At 36.0% G+C, this 9,255-nt stretch overlaps 1 pseudogene; it reads right to left on the bottom strand.

Moving 5' to 3' along the window:
* Window positions 1-6,243: 6,243 nt before the first annotated feature.
* On the bottom strand, window positions 6,244-7,883 carry LOC113306603 (annotated as a pseudogene).
* Between the last annotated feature and the right edge of the window lie 1,372 nt (window positions 7,884-9,255).

Raw genomic sequence — 9,255 nt, forward strand, 5'->3', positions numbered from 1 at the left:
ATGTGAAGACTTGAACTTATCTGTCACTCAAAAGTCAATCTGCTCTATCTCCTACTCTTTGAGACAAGAAGTCGTATGCTATACATATAGATTTGGATTATGCACATTTGGTATTTCAAGCCGAGTATACCTCGCCTATCTATATCTCGAAATATGTGTTGGTAAGCTTTTCGCTTCAATCAAGTTTATCTTTACCATGTGACGAAAGTCATAATATGTTTCAATCATATTGAAATTGCTTTGACGAGAAATGGTGTAACAACTATATAACGTCCTCTAAGAATATTTCAATAATTGAAATGAGAGTTTAGATTACATAACCAATGGTGGACATAAGCATTGTTGTGGAAACACATTTATGTATAAGTCTTATTCCTTGAACCAAAGCTTGCGAACTTTGTTGATCAAGAGAACCGGAAGAATGGCGTGAGCCAAGTCCGCGAACTCAGTCTGCGAACTGCCGAAGTTCTCAAACCCGATAATTTCTGCTGGACTTTATAAACTACTTGCGTGAAGCTAAGTACGTGAACTCAGTCCGCGAACCCAGTCTACAAACCAGCGAAGTTCTCATACCATAGAATTTCTTCTGGAGTTTGTAAACTCTGCCCGGTAACTTAAGTCCGCGAACCTAGTCTGCGAACTTGAGAAGGTTATATATCTGAAGATGATTTCTGAACTTAAACTTAAAAAGACTAAGGAATGCAGTTTGCAAACCGTGGCTATAAAAGTTCATGAACCGATTCAAGTTAATTTTGAAGTCATTTGAACTTGTGTAGTACATGAGATTTCCTTGCAATTGAACAACTCTCTAACTAGTTCATTTTGAAGTCATTTGAACTAGTTATGGTGAAGAAGAACATGGTTGATATGAAATGATCATATAGCTAACCTTTTGGTTAACTGTTGTTGAACCAACAAGTGCATACGTTTGGGTACGGTTAACAAACCTAGAAGCGTGCATTGTCAAGTGTGTCTAAGAAGATAAGTTTTCGATCTAACGGTTGAGAAATATTATCTTGAATCTAAATCAGATTTTCATCTAACGGTGAATATTGAATGCTTTGTTCCTAAGCTAACAATGATTGCAAACCCTGATTTGAAAGACTATATAAAGGAGACATATAGTATTGTGCAAAACTAATCCCCACACCTTACATGTGATACTTGTTTGCATACTAGAGTCGATTCTCCTTTAACCTTTGGTTTTCTTCTTCTAAAACCAGGTTAACGACTTAAAGACTTCATTGGGATTGTGAAGCCAGACCGATATTACTTTTATCGTAGTTGTGTGATCTGATCTTGCATCTTCTATCGTACGATTACAATCAGATTAATTGGCTTGAGATTGATATCTTTGATAGTCAAGATATAAAAAGTAATCACAAACATCTTCGTCTCATTGTTTGTGATTCCGCAACGTATTGTTTCGCTACCATACGATTAAGATTGTTGTGAGATGATTGATAACTCTAGGATATTCTTCGAGAATATAAGACCGGATTATCAATTGGTTCCTGTTCACCTTGATTAATATCAAAAGATGGAACAAAACCTTTAGGGTTTATCTGTGGGAGACAGATTCATCCTTTGATAGATTTGTGTGTGGAAGACAGATTTGTTTATTGTCAAAGCCTGCGATTTAGGGTCGTAACAACTCTTAGTTGTGGGTGAGATCAGCTAAGGGAATCAAGTGCGTTGTATCCTGCTGGGATCAGAGGCGTTGGGAGTACAACTGTACCTTGGATCAGTGGGAGACTGATTGGGGTCCAACTACAGTCCAGTCCGAAGTTTGGTTGGAGTAGGCTAGTGTCTGTAGCGGCTTAATACAGTGTGTGTTCAATCTGGACTAGGTCCCGGGGTTTTTCTACATTTGCGGTTTCCTCATTAACAAAATTTTTGGTGTGTGTGTTATTTCTATTTCCGCATTATATTTGTTTATATAATTGAAATAATACAGGTTGTGCGTTTGAATCAATCAATTGGAAATCCGACCTTCAGTTGTGGATTGATATTGATTGATCCTTGGATAGTCTTTGGTACCATCCAAGTTGTTCCTTGTATTTGATTACAGACTCGCTGATTTCTATTAGCTCGAGTAAATCAAAACAAGAGAGAGATATTAAATTCTTGATGTACTTTAATCTAGATTGAGTCTGACTGTCTAGTTGATTCTCTAGCAAAGTATATTGGAGTTAGTCCATACAGATTGCTACGCGAAATATTGGGTGGTGTTGTTAGACCCCCCGCCTTTTCAAGACTGACAGGGGAAAAGTGGTGAGAGGTATGGGTTTGATAGATTTGACATGCTAAGAAAATTGTGAGATAAAGATAATCCGAGTGAATTTCTGGGAAGGAAGAACACAGAGAAAGAAACTTGTTTCTCGTGTGTGAGATCGGGTTAAGATGAACGATGGTGATGTACTCTGGTGTAAAGCATGAATACTTCGTTTTTGGTATATGAGAATGGGACTTGGACTTGGCTTCCTTTCTTTAACTCCCAACATGGATATCACTTGGATTTCGGCCCATACTTCATTTCATGATCAGATGATTCTTCTTCTTGAACTTCTCATCCATTAGTAGATCCATTAGCTTCACAAGTATGCTGGCACCTTGGATGCCTTCTCCACTACACGCGTCTTCCTAACATCGACTTGGTATCTAGCTTGACAGGACATTGTAGCTCCACTTCCTTTATAGCACATGTTTAGATCATTCTTTTCACTCCCCTAGCATTACAACAAAAAAGTCAGGACAATTGCCACACATTTTACTTACAACGAACAAGAACTACAAAATACATAATTTGGCATAAATACAAGCAATTAGTGCAACAAAGTACCATAAACACCTACAAAATGATAAGAATGTATGCAATATTAGGTGCCCATCAATAAGCAAAAAGGGGACGATCAAACTTCCCGACGTACCTGAAATCCATAATGAGTATATGTTAAAGGTATGACTGTAAACCTTCTTTCTTTTAGTCGAATGTGTGACAAAGGCCATAGAGTTGCCTTCAATGCGAATGGATGTGACATTGTAGACAAAGCTGGGAAAGTAATTTTTCAGGGAACTCGTGGTAAAAACAACTGTTATCTTCTGGATACTTAGTTCAGTAACTGTTGCAATTTGACTAAGGTGGAATCTACACATCTTTGGCATGCGCGTTTTCGTCACATCAATTATCGTCTTTTAACTAAGATCATTAATAAATAACTTGTTAGAGGCGTTCCCAAAATCAATACAAAGATTGATGGTGTATGTAGTTCCTGTCAAAAGGGTAAACAAATGAAAGTTCACCATAAATCATCTCGAGATATTCTCACTAAAGCTCCACTTGATTTAATTCATATGGACCTCTTCGGACATATTCAACAACCCACGGTTGCGGGTAAGAAGTACGCTTTAGTTATTGTGGATGACTACACCAGATTCACCTGGGTTGCATTTCTATCTCATAAGAATGAAACCCTTGATGAATTCAAGATTATTGTTAATAGAATCCAGAACGAACAAGGTCGCAAACTAAAGAAAGTTAGACCCGACCGTGGAACTGAATTCAAGGACACTAAGGTGTTTGAATTTTGTGACGAACTGGGGATTATTCAACAATACTCACCACCCATTACTCCTCAAGCTAATGGAGTTGCAGAAAGAAAGAATAGGAACATTCAGGAAATGGCCAGGGTAATGCTCCATAACAAAAACTTACCTTTAAGGTTTTGGGGAAAAGTTGTCTTCACAGCATGTTATTTGATCAACTGTGTCTACCTACGGTCTAAAACCCTAAATACTCCTTATGAGTTGTGCTACGGTAGAAAACCCAACTTACATTATCTCAGAGTGTTCGGAAGTAAGTGCTACATTCTAAAATATCGATAACAGAGAGAGAAATTTGATATTAAAAGTGATGGATTTGGATAAGAGTATGGGTCTGGCTTTTCCTGTATTAGGAAAAAAGAAAGAAAAGAAAAAGCCAAATGGAAATACTCCACAGTCAAACTCATGTTTACTAGTCGTTTCACCGGTTTAAGAGATCTTCTTCGTTTTCTAAAGATTCAAGTGTAGGGGACTGGATCCACGTTGAAGTGCAGTCTAGCTCTAGATGGAGTTTATGCATCCAGTGACTATATCTTCACTAAAGAAACTACCAGAAATTATTATCAACCGACAGTGGCTTAAATTTGTTTAGATTACTGTCACATCATCTAAGGCCATGTATGTATGCCAACTAACCTATTATACACCACGTTATGTTCACTATTGCGGCAAAACTTACATAAATGGGTACGCATTTTTTTTAATTGTAACAACAAACGTAAATAAGTTAGTTGGGTACTTAGATATCACCGCTGAATTGGGTCCTAAAAAATAATTGGGATCCTCGTTATAGGACAAAAAAGATCATGAAATAGTAATTGGGGTTATCCCTTATTCCCAATTTTTTTAATGACTGAATTATTCCTAAATTATTAGTGATAATTAGCAATTAAGTTAACTAATTATTAAATAATTTAGTTAGATTAAAATCAGATATAAGGATTAAATTTTGATAAAAGAAAAATTGGGTTTTTGTGTTGTGGAGAGAAAGAAAGTGAGTTTTGGGGGAAAATTTAGGGTTTTTTGAAATGAGTGATTCTAGTGGAGGAAATGATGTAGGTGAAGATTCAAACAACATACATGATTGTGTTGATGGTAAGATTGTCTCAGTTAATCATATGGATTGGATGTTTGATGAAGATATGTTAATAGAGGAAGCCTTGAATAATGGTGGAAATGAAGATCTTATTGCTCAAAATGAAGGAATCAATATTCAATATGAAGAACCCGAAGCTCTAAACAATCAGGTAAACTTCCTATACTCTTCAAATTTTCGGAATGATGCTCCAAGTGGTCGATTCATGGTCGATATGGAACTACTCAGAGTGAGGGTCGTTAGGTCGGCAGTATAATAAACTAACGACCCTTGAGAGTCGTCAGTGTCGAGGGATGTATATCCCAACGATTCTAGAAAACCGTCAATTAATTGATACCACGGTTGACGACTCAAACCTGCAACTTTTTCAGATTATGAAAAATCGTCATGATAATATGATGAACAGTGACGACTCTAATAAGGGTCGTCATCTAAAAAATCTACGCATTAACGACCATTAAGGTTCACATGGAGTTGTTAATTTATAAAATGGGGTCATTAGCTTGTTACTTTGGCATAAAGGGTCGCTAGCTTGTTATTTGGGGTCGTTAGCTTGTTACTTGGGCATAAAGGGTTGTTAGCTCATTAATTTGACATGGAAAACATACAAAGGGTTGTTAGCTTCTAAGTTCTTTGTATCAAAATTTCTTCTTGACGACCCTTGTTACTTGGACATCGTCTTTGGCTTTCTTTTCATATAGAGTCGTTAACATTTATAATGGGCACTGTTTTTGCTTTCTTTTTACGTAGAGTCGTTAATTTTAAAATGGGGTCGTTCGCAAAGGATCGTTATATGTTTCTATGTTTCGGTAACGACTCTAATTTAGAGCAAAAAAAATATGAAAAACCAGAATTAGGGTCGTTGTTTTCCTCCTCATATATCCTAACGATTTTTCATAATCTCTATATGCATATGAAAAATCGTTAGGCTTTAGGATTTTCGGGTTGACGACCCTTTAACTGTAATTGAATTTTTTTTTTTGTTAAAAGATGGAAGTGAAATGATTTTCGGGTTGACGACCCTTTAACTGTAATTGATTTTCGGGTTGACGACCCTTTAAGATTCTGTCTTTTTTGTTAAAAGATGGAAGTGAAATGGAGGCTTAGGGTTAAGGGTGAATAGAGTTTTAAGTTTTATTATTAATGAAGGAGAAAATAGTATTTTCATCATATTTTGGAACCCTCCTAACATAAATAGAGTGGGTATAAATTTGGTGAGGCCCCTAATTATTTTCCGGGGGCCCCAATTAAGCGTTGTTAGATATATTGTTTGTTTTACTCACCAGCAGCCATAATTATTTTTATTATTTTTATTATCGGAAGTGCTATTTGGCTCCCTCTTTTCCACCTCCCTATTCACCTCTCTACAATCTAAACCCCACATCTGGAGGAATGATGAACCCTACTAATACCTGAATATGAATATTTATCAGAAAAGAAAGAAAAACAAAACTAACTGAATGTGAATCTAAATTTGGATGTGTGGTTGAAATCGGAGGGAGGTGGAAAAAGGGAGTCAAATAGCATTTCCGTTTTACTATCCATAATTCAAATAACTTGTATTAAAAACTTTTCCATAAAGCAGCCTTTCGGGTGACATTCATCAGTGGAAAGAGGGAGTTAAATAGCATTTCCGTTTTACTATCCATAATTCAAATAACTTGTATTGGCCTATTTTTTCCGTGTAGGAATCCTTGAAGCGTCTTTGATATTTTTTATCGTCCAAACAAAAAGTAGAAGAAAAGTGAAAAATAAAGAGCATACAAGAATAAAAGTAATAAACCAAAACTTGGCTTATAAAACTTTCCCAAACCAAAGGAAATCTACAAGGAACCCTTTTCTTTACAGCTTTGAATGGCTCCGTCAACCATATCCTTGAGATCGTATCCGAATTTGAATCCCAAACTTAGAAGCTTCTTTGGAGAAAGATGAACAGCCTTTTCTTCCTTGGTCTCACTAGCAACCTATATGCAAAATAAGAAAATTGTACCAAGAGCATTAATGTTGGAAAAAATGAACATGAATTCCCAAATTCGAATAGTATATACTTACTTTGCCGGCATTTCGAATTCCGGGTACTGAGCAGAAAGCAATTTGGCGAAGTCATGAACAGATGTTTTATGGGAAGAGCATATGTATCGTCCTTTCGCATTAGGGCATTCAAATAAAAATATATGCCCGGCAACTATGTCATCTATGTGCACCATTTATGTTGCTTTAAAACCAAGTCCATATTTGTTACCTGATTAATTTTTTTAATCAAAGTCGATCAATCATAAAAATTCAGACCTTAAAAGTGAATTACGCATAAACATGTTAATCAACGTACTGTACGTACCCAAGAGCATGGCCAAAGATAGGGAAATGGAGCCAGGAAGATGAGGACAGGTAAAAGGACCAACAACCATCGGTGGAATGATTGAAACAACATCCAGACCATTTTCTTCTCCAAATTTTAGTACTTCTTGTTCGATCAAAGTTTTAGGTATGATGTAAGAACTTGCTTGAATTTTATAATTCCTACAAAATTCAATATCACTCCATGAGTTCTCATCCATTTCCTGAAGGCCCGTTTTGTTTGCCAAAACTGCAGCTGCAGTAGAAGTATACACAACTCTCTTTACTGTCTTTGATTTCAAACATGCTCTTAATATATCTAGACTTCCATCTACGAGTGTTTTCACTGTGGCATCATCTGCTTCATTTTCTTCAATGTTGATCGGGTAAGCTACGTGAAAAACACCAACGCATCCATCTATGGCTTCATCAAAACTAGTAAGTTTTGCAAGATCAGCGTTAAAGATATGAAGCCTCTCTAATGCTCCTGGTAGATTCGTTAGATGACTTATGTCCCTCTTCCTTTCTGGCACAGTTACAATATAAAAGAAAATCTATCATATGAGAAACTATTCATTTCAGTCTAGCTATGAATTTTAATCAGTGGTATTTACACAGGCAATTACGTGTGCAACGGGCACCATAGCGTACGAAAATTAAAATTAGATGTCGGAAATTACCAGGGTCTAATCGGACGGTGGCTCGGACAGAGTAGTCACGTTCGAGAAGTCGCATGATCAACCATGAACCTATGTATCCTGCACCACCAGTTACACATACCATACCTTTCTCCGTTCCATTTCCGCCACCTTCCATCTTTTTCCTCTCTAATTTTCAGTGAATGGAACTTAACTTATGAAGTGTTGGTAACTGCAGGCTAGTAGTTAGTTCTTAAATAGGTTTTTTTTTAAGCATGTTTCTCATTTGGTGATGGATGCTTTTACCTACTGAACCAGAATTATTTATTTCTAGCTCAAATTCCTATCAAGGAAAAAGTGGCCTCGTACCTTGCTAAATTAAATGTACATGTTTTGAAAGAAATTGGTGAACAAATGATCATTTGTCAAAGTTTGTCATTTTGGTTTTTGTATAGTCCAAGTGTTTCGATCCCTACAAGGGTTAAAATCCACCACCTTCCATCTTTTTCCGTAACCCTCGCACTGACGTATAACAAGGAGTCGGGCAATGCAAACAGATAAGAGAAAAATCAAAAACGCCGCTTTTAGCTTAATTAAAGAGTCAAGAGCACAAAATCAATATTAGTGGTTGTTGTCTTCTAATATCGGCCTGCCCCAGGATCTTTGAAAAATTTGCTTAGATGTTTCTATTTCTCAAGGTCTAAATTGTCTATATTTCTTGTATTTATTAGACAAGAAGAATTTACACAAGTTTTACCATAGATAAAGCTACATTGTTAGTAAAACACATTGTTCCAGTTAAGAACTGAATGAGCATAACTTAAATGCTCCCTACTGTCGGATGCAGCTACCCAAGTAAGGATTAAAGCCCTTGCCTCATCTACCAAGTACTTGTCAGTTTTGAATTTATAATTTACTTCAAGAAGAATAGCAGGACAATCTATTTTATTCCAAAGAATCCGCACCATTATTGTCGGTTGAGGTCCTAAATGATGTGCCCATAAATAATACTACCTCCGTTTATGAAAAAGTGTTATTTCGATTTTTTTCATTTCAAACTATTTTTAGGTTAAAATTAAAAAGTGAAAATAACACTTTTTCAGAAATGGAGGTAATATATATCTCGAAAAAAGAAAAGTTGGTCGATGGGAGTAATAATAAGGTAATTATACGATCAATATCAACTAGAATAATTTTATAAATTCATAAGAACAACAGGAAATAGATAAACGTCAGCAAATTTATTTCTTTGCATATCCTTTCCAACTGTGCATGTCTTGTATACGTTTTCAAATCTTAAACCAAAAATATTACAAATATGGAGAAATTTAATGGGATGTTTGGTAACCATTATTATTATGGGAAAATTGGGGTGTCATTTTGGGGATATGTCCCAGAATTCCAGTTTTCGGGGATATGTCCCAGAATTTCAAAATTTCATCCAAAACCGTTAAGTAGTCAACATTTACACACACTTGGAATTACATATGCGAATTAAAAGACAGATATACAATATACTAATACCTTTACAAGATTCAGGAACATATTCAGACAGAAAAAACCTCGAAGAAATTAGAGAGA

This window comes from Papaver somniferum, chromosome 8 (assembly GCF_003573695.1).
Source record: "Papaver somniferum cultivar HN1 chromosome 8, ASM357369v1, whole genome shotgun sequence".
Lineage (NCBI taxonomy): Eukaryota > Viridiplantae > Streptophyta > Magnoliopsida > Ranunculales > Papaveraceae > Papaver > Papaver somniferum.